Here is a 13,933-nt window from a genome sequence, read left to right as displayed (position 1 = left end):
GAGTAAAACGGTCTCAAAAAGACCAAAAAAAACAAAAGACGGGGAGGTCTGGCTCATGTCATTCACCCGCAGCTGGAGCACCCGGAGGAGCCGACTCAACATTTGCCTTTGTGATGATGAAGCCACAGAAGTTCAGCTCCTGGGGAACAGTGCCAGTTCTTTCCTGCTTTTAATGCTGGAGGAAACCTCAGCCAGGGAGGCCGCGGGCGAGGGGCCGCAGACAGGCCGAGGGTCTGCAGGAATCTGCAAGTCGGCAGGAGAGAGGGGATGAGAAACGCTGCCGTCACCTCCTGCCTGGGCCACGCGGGGCCGCCCGGCCGCCGCCGTGCAGATGGGGTGTGTAAAACCGCCGGTCAGCCCGCGTCTGCTGGTCGTCAGGGAGCAGAGGCTCGTTAAGAATGTCTGTTAAAAGCCAGGAGCCTCCATCGTCACTCAGCTGAAGATGTGTCAGTGGAGAACGGAACCAAATGTGCTTTTTCTAGGGGAGGAAACAGGCTTTTCACACACCATCTGTCGCCAGGAGCAGGGAGGTGTGGGCCTGGCGGGCGACGGGGGGCAGCAAGGGGACGGCCAACAGTGAAGCCAAAGCGTTGCGTCTTGCCGGCGCCTCCTCCTCTCCTCCTGGTCAGATCCTCACCCTCCCCCACCACGGTACACCTGCGGTCACGCCCGCCCCTCCCAGCCTTGGCTGGAGTGTCCTCCAAGGCGCGAGGCAGCAGACAGAGCCCCAGTGCCAGCCACCCTCCCCCTCTCGTTCCATCTTGCCAGGTGACTCTGAGTCTCCAGCAGCAGAACTGGGGTCCTCCATCCCCGGGCTCCCTGAGCTGTAACGCAGCCGCCTGAGGCTGGGGATGGCCCCGTATAGCCTCAAGGGATCTAAGGAATGGCCCGGAGGAGCCCCCAGTCACCAAGAAGCAGCCTTCAGAAAAGCCGGAGCAGGTTCCAGGCAAAGGAGACCTGAACGTGCATTCCCGTGGGATCGCCTGGAGGGGTAAGCCCTGCTGTAGGGGACGTGGCCGGCTGCGGGGCAGGGGGTGCCTGATGGGGGCTGAGGCCTGTGCAGAGAGGCCAAGAGGACACCTGGACCCTCGGCCGAGTCCAGCCACCAGAGACCCAGAGCCCCCCATGGAAAGCAGAGCCTCTGCCCCTGCGGACAGCAGGTCATCCCAGGCCGGGGGAGGGGGCTGCCCAAGCGTTCCCACCCCTACCCCCACCCAAAACAAACGGGGCACAGCAGGTGTGGAGGGCGCGGCCTTCTGCACCCCTCCTGGTGCTCAGCTCTGTCCTGGGACCCCCGCACCCCCCAAAAGGCACCAGGCCTCTCCGGCCCCGTTCCTTGTTGGCTTCCAGGCCTAACCCTACGTGACCTCTTCTCTGGGTTCCCCTCACCTCCTCCCAGTGCCAGGGGAGGGACATGGGTGCCTACAGGGAAGGCGACGGGTCCCTTCTAGCCTCAAGAAATGCATGGCAAGCCCTGGTTGAGGGACCTTCTAGGAAATCCTGACCTCCCTCCTCAAAACTGCCCAGACCACCAGAACTAAGGGAAGTCCGAGCAATGGCCACAGCCCAGTGGGAGCTCAGGCAGCTGGACGGGAACCATCCCGGGACGGGGAAAGGCCCCTGAGTGAAGGCCAAGGACTCCAGTGAACCGTGTCGATCCTGGTTCGTGCTGGTCTGGGGCGTTACCTCCACGGGACCCTGCAGGGAGGGAGGGCACAGACAGGGGCTCGGCACTGTCTCCTCGGTGCTTCTGAAAACCCACAGCTGCCCAAAAGAAAGCCTGTTATTTGCTTAAGATTCTTGTCATCCCAGCACTTTGGGAAGCCAAGGCAGGAGGATCATTTGAGACCAGAAGTTTGAGACCACCCTAGGCAACACAGTCAGACCTCATCTCTATCAAAAAAAATTAAAAACTTTAAAACATTAGGCAGGCATGGTGGTGCCCACCTGTGGTCTCAGGAGACTGGGGCAGGAGGATCACTAGAGCCCAGGGGAGGTCAAGGCTGAAGTGAGCTAGGATCGCACCAATGCACTCCAGCCTGGGTGACTAAGGGAGGCCCTGTTTCAAAACAATATATTTTTTGGCCGGGCGCAGTGGCTCACACCTGTAATCCCAGCACTTTGGGAAGCCGAGGCAGACGGATCACTTGAGGTCAGAAGTTCGAGACCAGCCTAGCCAACATGGTGAAACCCCATCTCTACTAAAAATACAAAAATTAGCTGGGCGTGGTGGTGGGCACCTGTAGTCCCAGCTACTCGGGAGGCTGAGGCAGGAGAATCGCTTGAACCCAGGAGGCAGAGGTTGCAGTGAGCCAAGATCGTACCACTGCACTCCAGCCTGGGTGACAGAGCAAGACTCTGTCTCAAAAAAAAACTTTTTAGGGTAGCAGGAGTCACCCATAATGACATCAGCCCGGCATTTCCACAGACGCCAAAAGGGAAGAGACGGGCCTGGCTGAGCCCCGGAGGCCCACGCGCCACACTCCGAGTTTCCGCAGAGCCTGGCTGCGCACGCAGGCCCCCATCTCAGCCCCACGTCTCCTCAGCTGCTTCTGGGGTTTCTGTGAATAATTCTCCAACAATCCAGACCTCAGTGACTCTGGACTAAGGAGTCTCGCCTCCCAGAGTGACTGTGCTTATAAATAGGATTTTCTCAAGCTGGTTTCTACTCTGAAAACTGTAATAACATATGTCCGATCCTCGTTTTCAACAAAAAGATTTAAAAGCAGCAAAGCAGGGCCAGGCACAGTGCCTCACACCTGTAATCCCAGCACTTTGGGAGGCCAAGGCAGGTGGATCACTTGAGGTCAGGAGTTCAAGACCAGCCTGGCCAACATGGTGAAAACCCATCTCTAATAAAGATACAAAAAATTAGCCGGGCATGGTGGCAGGCGTCTGTCATCCCAGCTACTCGGGAGGCTGAGGCAGGAGAATCGCTTGAACCCCAGGAGGTGGAGGTTGCAGTGAGCCAAGATTGCGCCACTGCACTCCAGTCTGGTGACAGAGCGAGACTCCGTCTCTGAATGAATGAATGCAGCAAAGCAAGGTTGGTAAAGACCCCACAACAGGCATCTGACGGCTGTGTCCAGTCCATGCTTCTCAAAGGGGATCCAGAAACCTTCGGGGGTCCCCGAGGTCAAACCTGTTTTCATGACACTTCTGAGAGTGGTTTCCTTCCCATTCTTTTGAGACTGTCTCTCGCTCTGTCGCCCAGGCTGGAGTGCAATGGCACAGTCTCGGCTTAATGCAACCTCCACCTCCCGGACTCAAGCGATTCTCATGCCTCAGCCTCCTGGGATTACAGGCGCCCGCCACCACGCCTGACTAATTTTTTGCATTTTAGTAGAGACGGGGTTTCACCATGTTGCCCAGCCTGGTCTCGAACTCCTGACCTGTGGTGATCCGCCCGCCTCGGCCTCCCAAAGTGCTGGGATTACAGGAGTGAGCCACCGTGCCTGGCCTCCTTCCCATTCTCCTGAAAGTGTGGGGTGGAATGTTCTGGAGGCCACAGGCCTGCAGGCAGATGCAGACATAAGAATCCAGCACAAACAGCCACCCCTCCTTTCTCTTCCCACTACATTTTTTTTTTACGGGGAAACAGTTGTTTTTCATTAAAATGTTATGTTCACATGCAATGGATTTATTGCTACTTTTACGTGAAAAAGTGAACATTTTTAAATACTCTATTTCTAGTAGGGTGAATGTCCACAGCGGCCGCGCATGTAAACAAAAGCTCAAAAGGTTTCAGGATTGCGAAGGGTCCTGAGACCAGAGTTCGGGAGCCGGGCCGGGCCAGCTTTGGGTGAGGATCCTTCCGGAACCTGGGATCACAGGGACGATCACATGGACCTGTGGCTCCACCCAGTGGCGATGGCGAGCACGGCAGGAGACCCCAGCAGGCAGGAGCGCGGCCTGAACCGCCTGGCCCCGGGGATCTGCCCAGGGCAGGCAGGGGTGTCCCGGGCCCTGGGGCACTGGGGACTCAGGGCTGGCCGTCCTCCATGGCGGGACTGTCCTGCGGGTTGCAGGGGCCGGGACAGCCTGCCTGGGCTCCACCAGCCAGATGCCTGTGGCAACACCAGCCAAGAGCACAGACGTCTCCACTTGCTGGCCAGCATCCCCTGGGAGCAGAACTGCCCCCCGTGAGAGCTGCCCAGTCCACAATACAGAAAGGACGGTGCGAGGGAGGCGTCAGCAGGGAGCAAAACTCGCACATGATGGCCGAGAGCTCCAGGCACTTACCCCACCTCCACTCTGTCCCATGGGGGCTCCAAGCCGGCCCCTTCCCACCATGGGAGCCGGGGTGGACCCAGGGAGTTCAGGGCACTGGAGGGGGAGGCTGTTTCCGCCCGGCGTCCTTCCCAGTCCCGCAGCAATGGCAGAGGGGACGTCTCTGTGGTCGCCACCCGCGGCAGCAGCTGCAAGGTCAGCAGCGCTGGAGGGGTTCTGGCCTGGACGCTCCCTGGGGGTCTTGGCCTCTCCTCGCCTCCTGCCAGCCTCACAGACCCCAGGGGCTCCCACACGGTCCTTGAGGCCCCCAGCCACGGCTGTACCAAGGAGCACTGCCTGAGCTCTCAGCCCCACTCCTCCCAGCTGCCCTCTGTGGTGCCCAACCCTGCCCACCCACAGCACCCTGGGGGTCCTCTGTGCTCGCCTCACAGACGGGCAGGCAGCACTGGACCCCCAGCTCGAGAGGCCGAGCCCTGCTGCCGTGGCTTCCCACTTAGCTGCTCCTCCGGCACGTGGGACCCGCACTGCCTGCCTGCTGCTCCTCCGCACCCACCTGTAGAGGGTGGGAGGGAACCTTCCACAGCTCGCCTGAGCGCTGGGCAGGGGCGGAGCCTCTGTCCTCTGCCTGCCTCTGCCAGCTGGTCCCCAGGTTCAGGCTCAGCAGGCCCCAAGATGCCCATCACACAGAGGCTGCCCGCTCCCGTGGGGAGGTTCTTTGCAAGCTTCTCAAGCAAAGGCCTCCTTGCATGCAAACCTGTGGTGACACTGCACCTCATCAGGGTCCGGAGCCCCAGCCACCAGCGAGGTCACTGTCGGAACTCTTTGACCGAGTGCCTCTGGAAGACGAGCTTTGCCGATTTCCACCTGTGGGTCCAGCCTGTCATTCCCACGCCCACCAGTGCCGGATGTCCAGCCCCAAGACAGACCTGTAGATTCACGTGAAAAACAATCGTGTCGCCAGCACTGCCATTAGGCTTCTAGAACGGTCTCTTTAGAGGGAAGAAAAGTATCCACTGCTTTGAAAAGAGGCCACAGGAGATGGGCAGACCTGAGTGGGAACCTCGCCCTGGCTCTGTCTCCTAACAACAGGGTCCACAGCCCTCTTCTCTCACAGACGCTTCTGCTGCAACGGTCCAGACCCCCAGAAGTCATTTGCCAAACTTCAACTGGAGCACAGAGAATTTACTAGACCAAGGGACTCCACTCTGGGGGAGTTAGCTGAAAGAAATAATCTGAAAGTCTCTCTCTCTCCTCATTCTCTCTCTTTACACATATATATACATGTATATATGACGTGTATATATACACATATATACGTATATATGTATGAGTATATATACACGTACATATAATATGTATACGTATATACATATATATACGTATACATAAATACATACATATATACACACATACACAAGTATATAAAGTTATACGTATGGAAAGGTTCATTGTGGTATTTTTTTGGTAGACTGGTTTTTAGCAGGATGAAAAATGACATGGTTTTATTCTACATCTTATGAAGCCAAATGTTTATGCACAGAAAAGCAAACAAATCAACCTGGACGAGCCCCTACCTGACCAAGTGAGCGACTGTTTCTCCCTGTGTGGGGGAAATCTCCCTAGTTCTGTCCAGGCTCACTCCTTCACTCCAGAGCAGGGACTCATCTGTCATTCAACTCATCGGTGAGGTTTGACTTATACAGTTACGTTATTTATTTACTTATTTGATTTTGTTTTTGTTTTTGAGACGGAGTCTCGCTCTGTTGCCCAGGCTGGAATGCAGTGGTGAGATCTCAGCTCACTGCAAGCTCCGCCTCCCAGGTTCATGCCATTCTCCTGCCTCAGACTCCCGAGTAGCTGGGACTACAGGCGCCGCCACCATGTCTGGCTAACTTTGTATTTTTAGTAGACACAGGGTTTGTCAGGCTGGTCTCAAACTCCCAACCTCAGGTGATCTGCCCACCTCAGCCTCCCAAAGTGCTGGGATTACAGGTGTGAGCCACCGCGCCCGGCCACAATTATGTTTTTCATGTGAAGGTGGCTCCTTGTTCTTTTTGCATGTCTGCCTATTCTTGTTTCTCTGTTGCTCTTCCCTCATTTATCTCCTTGGGAACTGTAAATATAGCTCTTTCAAGGCCCCCTTCACGTTATTCTTGGCTGTAAATCCCCAATTTGCTGCTCTCTGGGCTGACCACATGTGTGCGGCCTGCACATCCTCTGATGTTGGAATCTATTCAGTTGTTCTTTCCTGCACCTGCCCTGGTGGAGCAAGCGTCGGGGGTTCCAGGCAGAGGATTTTGAAGATTGTCTCTGACCAACCCCACGATGTGCTCCAGCCCTGAACTGGGTCTTCACAAGAGTGTCTCAAGTCTGAGTTATTTACACCCCACGCCTGGGAGCAGCAAGACCGTGGTCTCTTCTCAGACTAGCAGCCTGGCCGCGTGCTCCTGAGGTGTGGGGTGCCTCCACCCCCAGCCCTGCCCGCTCATTCCATTCTTCTTGTCCTGCTCTTGTGGGTGCAGCGGCTCTCCGTAGTCCTCCACCTCCCCATCTGCGGAGTGGGACTCAGCCCACACCATTGCAGGCATCTCTAGGGGCAACTGAAGACCACGGTGAGAATTCTGACCACAGAGCTTGAGCCCCCACCAGCCACTGAGTCTCGCCAGTGCCAGCCTCTCTCAGCCTCTCGCACAGGACTAGGCAGGTATCAGACCCCAGCGTTCTGACGCTATGTCCCACCCTCAGTCACGGGAGTACTTGGTACTTTCTATTTGCACCTTTAAGCCTTAGATACGATTTCTAGGCAACAGAAAAAAATCCCATCCAGAACCATGTAACCTCTAATTTTCTTTTTTTTTTTTTTTTTTTTTTTTTTTTTTTTTTTTTTTTTGAGACGGAGTCTCGCTCTGTCGCCCAGGCTGGAGTGCAGTGGCGCAATCTCAGCTCACTGCAAGCTCCGCCTCCCGGGTTCACGCCATTCTCCTGCCTCAGCCTCCCGAGTAGCTGGGACTACAGGCGCCCACCACTGCGCCCGGCTAATTTTTTGTATTTTTAGTAGAGACGGGGTTTCACCATGGTCTCGATCTCCTGACCTTGTGATCCGCCCGCCTCGGCCTCCCAAAGTGCTGGGATTACAGGCGTGAGCCACCGCGCCCGGCTAATTTTCTTTTTAACTTTTTCAAATTTTTTTTTGAGACCAGGTTATGAGACTGGCTAATTTTTGTATTTTTGGTAGAGACAGAGTTTCGTCATGTTGCCCAGGCTGGACTCAAACTCCTGGACTCAAGCAATCCACCCACCTCAGTCTCCCAGAGTGCTAGGATTACAGGCGTGAGCCACGGCGCCCAGCCAAAGCCCTGATGTCAATTAACAGTTTCCATTTAAGTTCACCTATGACTAAGCACTTTGCATACGCCAGTATTCATGTGTTTTGGTTTGTTTAGAGACAAGGCCTCGCTCTGTGGCCCAGGCTGGAATCAGCTCACTGTAGCCTCAAACTCCTGGGCTCAGGTGATCCTCCTGCCTCAGCCTCCTGAGTAGCCCAGACAATACGTGTGAGCCACCATGACCAGCTAATTTTTCTTTTTTTGAGAGATGGAGTTTTGCTATGTTGCCCAGGCAGGCCTTGAACTCCTGAGCTCAAGCAATCCTCCCTTCTCAGCCTCCCAAAGTGCTGGGATTATAGGCATGAGCCACCATCCCCAGCCTGGATTATTTTTAATGATGCCCACCTTGCCCCTGGCAGGCACTGTGCAAACACTTTACGCGGCGTCTCAGCCCACCCTCCCGACAGCGCTGGGTAGCATCGTCCTCCCTGTCCTCTGACGAGCAGAGCTCAGAGAAGTTGGGCCACTCACCCCTGCCACCCACCTAAGAAGTGGCAGAGCCAGCCAGGAGCCCAAGTCAAACACAGCCACGTGGACAGCCGTCCCTCCACGCCACACCTCCTCCCCGCTGAGGGAGAGGCCGGCCAGTCCCTGCCCACATCAAGTGTCCTGAGAACCAGGTATGCCTCCCTGCAGGGCAGTCCTCTGGCCACTGGCTCCTCAGTGTGGGAGTCTCCTTTTGGGCAGAGAGCAGCCTGGTACGGCCCAGAGCGCACTGGACATCCCAGGGAAGCTCCAAAGAAAAACCCTCCATAGATCCGAGCCTGCTCCAGAGACCAGAGGTTCCGGACCGAGGGGGCACACACAGTTCGGGTTTGTGTTACTTCCCTGGGACATCCTGATGTGGCCTGTTGGGGAGAAGAAGCCAGGGACACCCTATCCTGTTGGCTCCATGTCCCAAGTCACCCAGACCTGTCCCACACCCTCCCCGCTACACCATCTCTACTGAGGCCTCTGCAGGATCCATCTGGGACATCATGAAAGGCTCTGCTAACCCTCAAAGCCCAGGTACCATGGGGTCCAGGATGTGGGCGACATTTTCCTAGAAAAATCACATAAGGAAGACCTCACCGCATCTCCCAGCCCTCCTCAGGGAACCGGAGGGGACCCGTTCCTCCCACACAGCAACCTCTACAGCCTCTCCTCCAATCCCCCAGCCTCTACCACAGCCTCCCTCTCCCCTCCCTTCCTTCTGTTAAATGAAATCTATAGGAAGCCCTTGGTGGCCGGGCACGGTGGCTCACACCTATAATCCCAGCACTTTGGGAGGCCAAGGCAGGAGGATCACTTGAGGTCAGGAATTCGAGACCAACCTGGCCAACATGGCAAAACCTTGTCTCTACTAAAAACACAAAAATTAGCCAGGCATGGTGGCACATGCTTGTAATCTCAGACACTGGGGAGGCTCAGGCAGGAAGAATCTCTTGAACTCAGAGACGTGAAGTTTGCAGTGAGCTGAGATCATGCCACTGCACTCCAGCCTGGCCAACAGAGCGAGACTTCATCTTTTTTTTTTTTTTTTTTTTTTTTTTTTTGAGACGGAGTCTCGCTCTGAGGCCCAGGCTGGAGTGCAGTGGCCAGATCTCAGCTCACTGCAAGCTCCGCCAACCGGGTTCACGCCATTCTCCTGCCTCAGCCTCCCGAGTAGCTGGGACTACAGGCGCCCGCCACCTCGCCCAGCTAGTTTTTTGTATTTTTTAGTAGAGACGGGGTTTCACCGTGTCAGCCAGGATGGTCTCGATCTCCTGACCTCGTGATCCACCCGTCTCGGCCTCCCAAAGTGCTGGGATTACAGGCTTGAGCCACCGCGCCCGGCCGAGACTTCATCTTAAAAAAAAAAAAAAAAAAAAAAAAAAAGGCCAGGCGCGGTGGCTCAAGCCTGTAATCCCAGCACTTTGGGAGGCCGAGACGGGCGGATCACGAGGTCAGGAGATGGAGACCATCCTGGCTAACACAGTGAAACCTCGTCTCTACTAAAAAAAAATATAAAAAAACTAGGCGGGCGAGGTGGCGGGCGCCTGTAGTCCCCAGCTACTCGGGAGGCTGAGGCAGGAGAATGGCGTGAACCCGGGAGGCGGAGCTTGCAGTGAGCCGAGATCTGGCCACTGCACTCCAGCCTGGGCGACAGAGCGAGACTCGTCTCAAAAAAAAAAAAAAAAAAAAGTTCGATGTCACCAAACTGAAGCTAAGTTGTTTATCTGAACTTCTGAGAAATCGGGGGAGTAATAACAGCCAAATCCCCAAACAGGCCGGTCCTGGTCGGTACATTAAGGAGTTCTCTGTTTTCACCCTTACAAGAAAAGCAGTTTTGAAGGGAGCGACCTGTGTTTTCTGTTTCTGCTTTCCTCGGCCCTTCTGTCCAGAAAACCAACCTCCTCTGTTCAGCCCCCCGGAGCACTCCCTGCTCTTTGTAGAGCCAAGCGTTGCCCGAATCGAGCATCATGAATGAAGCCAGAGGATCTTTAAACTAAATTCGTAATTTTGTCTTGTGACAATTCTCTGGACTGGCTCATGCCGGGAAGGAAAGATGGCAAATCAGACACTGTCCTAGTGGACAAGGAGGGAGATGTCCGACCCACCGTGGGTCATCTCAAGCACCTACTTGGCTGGATGAAGGGACCCCTAGAGACCTCATAAAGCGCTGCTTCTGGGTGTGTCTGCGAGGGGGTCTCCAGAGAAGCCTGCCTGGGGGTCCGGGTCCTGAGGGGAAGACCCTCCATATGGACGGATACCATCAATCACCTGGGGACCCAGAGAGAACAAAAAGGGGCCGGACGTGGTGGTTCATGCCTGTAATCCCAGCACTTTGGGAGGCTGAGGTAGGTGGATCACTTGAGGTCAGGAGTTCGAGACTAGCCTGGCCATGGTGACACTCCATCTCTACTAATATAAAAAAATTAGCTAGGCATGGTGGCATGCACCTCTAGTCCCAGCTACTCCGGAGGGTGAGGCAGGAGACTCGCCTGAACCTGGGAGGTAGATGCTGCCATGAGCTGAGGTCACGCCACTGCATTACATTGTCTGTAGCCTACGAGACAGAGCCAGACTCTGTCAAAAAAAAAAAAAAAAGGAGGGAAAAGGAGTTCTGATCTTGTTCCTGGCACTGGGACTCTCTCCTCCTCCTCCTGCCCTTGGACATCAGAACCCCAAGGCCCCCCAGCCTTGGAACTCCAGGACTTAACATCAGCAGTTCCTTGGATTCTCAGCCTTCAGCCCTGGCCTGAGAGTCACACTTTTAGCTCCCCCGGTTCTTCCGTTTCCTGACTTGGACTGAGCCAGGCTGCCAGCATCCCAGGTCTCCAGCTTGCAGACAGTGTCCCTCCCGGGACTTCTCAGCCTCCCTAACCACATGGGCCAATTCCTCTAACAAACCCACTCTCATCCGTCTATCCATCTCTCTCTCCAATCACTGGTCTGCCTCTCGAGAATCCCTACGGATGCAACGCGTTTCTGTACACTGGCTTCTGCCTGGGATCTCACAGGTGTGCCGGGGAACAAGCATTCCACAACCCATTTGGGAAACTGTGGAGGACGGTGTGAAAGGAAAGGAGAAGCTCAGGACCCCAATTCAGGCTGCCAAAAGGACAAAACGAAGCTGAAGGCCGGGCAAGGGACTGCCTCTCCCTGTGTTCCTGGCCAGGTAACTACAGACGCGGGATCAGATCGCACTCTCCGTTCCCCTCATCTTGGGGACGCATCATCAGCGATCCCCGCCCCCTCTTCTCTTCCCACCATGGGCTCAGAAACAGGATACCCCACAGCCCACTTTCCCCCTTTTAATACAGAGACTCAAAACCATCGCTGGAGAAAGACCTCGACCTTGCCAAGACACGCTCCGAAGCCCACCGAGGCCTGTCCCGGGTATTTCTTGGTTTACAACTGAAATGGACCAAAAAGACAGTGGGCATCCTTTCTGGATCATCTGATTCTGCAGGGGCCTACGCCTTTCTCCATCTTCGAGACATTTTACGGTTCTGGAGTTGCAGAAAACTTCGAGCAATGCGAGCGACTCTCGACCAGTGTCGCGACCGTCAAATGCAATCGATCATCGCCAGTGGAGAGTGACCGGATATGAGACCCCTGCCCGACTCCAACATGGCCGCCCAGCCCACGACCGAGGCCTGGGCCGCCGCTGCCAGGAGCCAAGATGGCGGCGTCGCGCGCTGACGTCGCGCGCGCCCGGCCCCTTCCTGCCGGGACCCGGAAATGATCTCCCAAGGCGGAAGTAAACGGCACGCGACGATTGGTTGAAAAGTTGGCGGGCGCGGGTGAAGGCTGCGAGCGGGGCCGTCCGGGTGGTCTGGGCGACTGCCCCGAGGGCCCCACACGCCCTGCAGCCAGCCCCGACCGTCTTACCTCAGTTTCCCCACCTGTAAGAGGGGTCAGCGGGCGGGTGCCTTTGCCATCGTCCTTCTCTAAATGCAGGGACGGAAGACGGGCGCTGGCGGGACGGCCACAGGAGCCCAGGCCCGGCGCCTGCACGCGGGGCTCGTGCCCAGGAGTTTGACCAGATCGGGAGGCGGCAGGGGGTGGCAGCGAGGGGCCCTGGCGAGGGCACAGGCGGGACAGGGGGCAGCGCTGGCTGAGGCCCGGCGACCAGAGGGAGCGGGAGGCAAGGTGCAGGGCCTGGGCTGCTGCTTCCTGGGCACATCTAGCTTTCGAGGGTCACACCGCGGGGAAAGGTGACCTTTTGAAAAGGTAATGGGGGCCGCGATCCCTCCAGAGGCTGTAGGGAGGATCCCTCCTGCCTCTTTCAGCTCCTGGGGGCTCTGGGAGCTCCAGGCGTCCTTAAAAGGTTTGTGGCGGCCTGACTCCAAAGTTTTTTTGTTTTTTTGTTTTTTGTTTTCCCCCGAGACAGAGTCTCCCTCTGTTGCCCAGGCTGGAGTGCAGTGGCGCCATCTCAGCTCACTACAACCTCCGCCTCGGGTTCAAGCGAATCTCCTGCCTCAGCCTCCCGAGTAATGGGGATTACAGGCGCGGGCCACCAACCCTGCCTAATTTTTGTATTTTTAGTAGAGACGGGTTTCCACCATGTTGGCCAGGTGAGTCTTGAACTCCTGACCTCAGGTGATCCGCCCTCTTTGGCGTCCCAAAGTGCTGGGGTTACATATGTGAGCCACCGTGCCCGGCCACAACTTTTTTTGAGACAGAGTCTTGCTCTGTCGCCCAGGCTGGAATGCAGTGACTATCTCAGCTCACTGCAGCTTCCACCTCCCAGGCTCAAGCAATCCTTCCACCTCAGCCTCTCCAATAACTGGGATCGCAGGTGCACACCACCACACCGGGCTAATTTTTGTATTTTTTTGTAGATAGGGTCTCACTGTGTTGCCCAGGCTGGTTTTCAACTCCTGAGCTCAAGGGATCCTCCCGCCTTGGCCTCCATAAGTGCTGGGATTACAGGTGTAAGCCGCTACTTCCTGCCATCTATTTTCTGTATTTTGCAAATAAAAGGTTTGCAGGTCACATCAAATATCAAGTGATCGATCTGTGGGGACTCAGGTGCCTTCCTCAGAGCCCCTCCCTCCCTCCCTCCCACCCCAGCCATCCTTGTGCATCTGCACGTGCCTGGGCTGCTCAGGGGCTCTCTCCTGCCCACTGAGTGCGGGAAGTCTCAGTCGCTGCAGGGCCCTAGGTGCTGCCACACGGGTGGAGAATCCATGGTGGCCGGTGGGAGGCCTCCAGCACAGACCCTGCACACCTGAAGGCTTCTGCTAGCAAAGCCCTGGGACCTAAGACCAGATGCCCAGGGCTACAGCCCACTTAGGATGACACACAGGGTCCCCAGATGGGTGCATCTACCCCACTGACCCCCTTTTTTGGGGTGCATGTGTCTGTTCTGGGGCTGCTTTGGGCCCCAGGGATTGGGGGTGGACAGTGTCGCCTTGTGAGAAGGGGCCCGTGTGGCAGGAGTGCCCTGTGGGCACAGGCCAGGCCCTGGAATGGTCTGTGCCTCGCACACTGCGTTGGCAAGCGACTGCGCTGTTCCTGAGCTGTTGAGGAGCTCAGAAATCCAGGCCGGCATCTTTCTGCCCCACGTGGTGGCAGAGATAGCCAGAAGTGAGTGCCCGCCGCCCAGTGCTCCAGGCCCGTTTCCCCAGACAGGGCTTGTCCACCTGTGGTCTGGTCTCCACACAGCAGGATGTGCATTCGAGGCCTGTGACCCATGGGGTGGGAAGTGGGGCATGCAGGGGCCCCACCCGTGTTGGGATGACCTGGCTGTCCCCAGTAGCCACCTCTGCACGGGGCTTCTGGTGAGTTTGGGCCATCCCAGTGTCTCGCTGGGCTCTGCCAAACCCACTTGCCAATCCGATTTGGAA

The 13,933-nt window shown here is 56.4% G+C and overlaps 1 long non-coding RNA gene across 1 annotated transcript; it reads left to right on the top strand.

Annotated features, from left to right (window-relative positions):
• The first annotated feature begins 286 nt into the window (after positions 1-286).
• LOC140711730 (uncharacterized) lies at positions 287-6,046 on the top strand. The gene is made up of 3 exons (XR_012093023.1): positions 287-651; positions 769-991; positions 2,429-6,046. It is a non-coding gene; the product is annotated as an uncharacterized lncRNA (long non-coding RNA).
• The last annotated feature ends 7,887 nt before the right edge of the window (positions 6,047-13,933 follow it).

Source organism: Chlorocebus sabaeus, chromosome 5 (genome assembly GCF_047675955.1).
Source record: "Chlorocebus sabaeus isolate Y175 chromosome 5, mChlSab1.0.hap1, whole genome shotgun sequence".
Lineage (NCBI taxonomy): Eukaryota > Metazoa > Chordata > Mammalia > Primates > Cercopithecidae > Chlorocebus > Chlorocebus sabaeus.
Note: the sequence above shows the minus strand (reverse complement) of the source record. Positions and strands in the feature narration are given on the sequence as shown.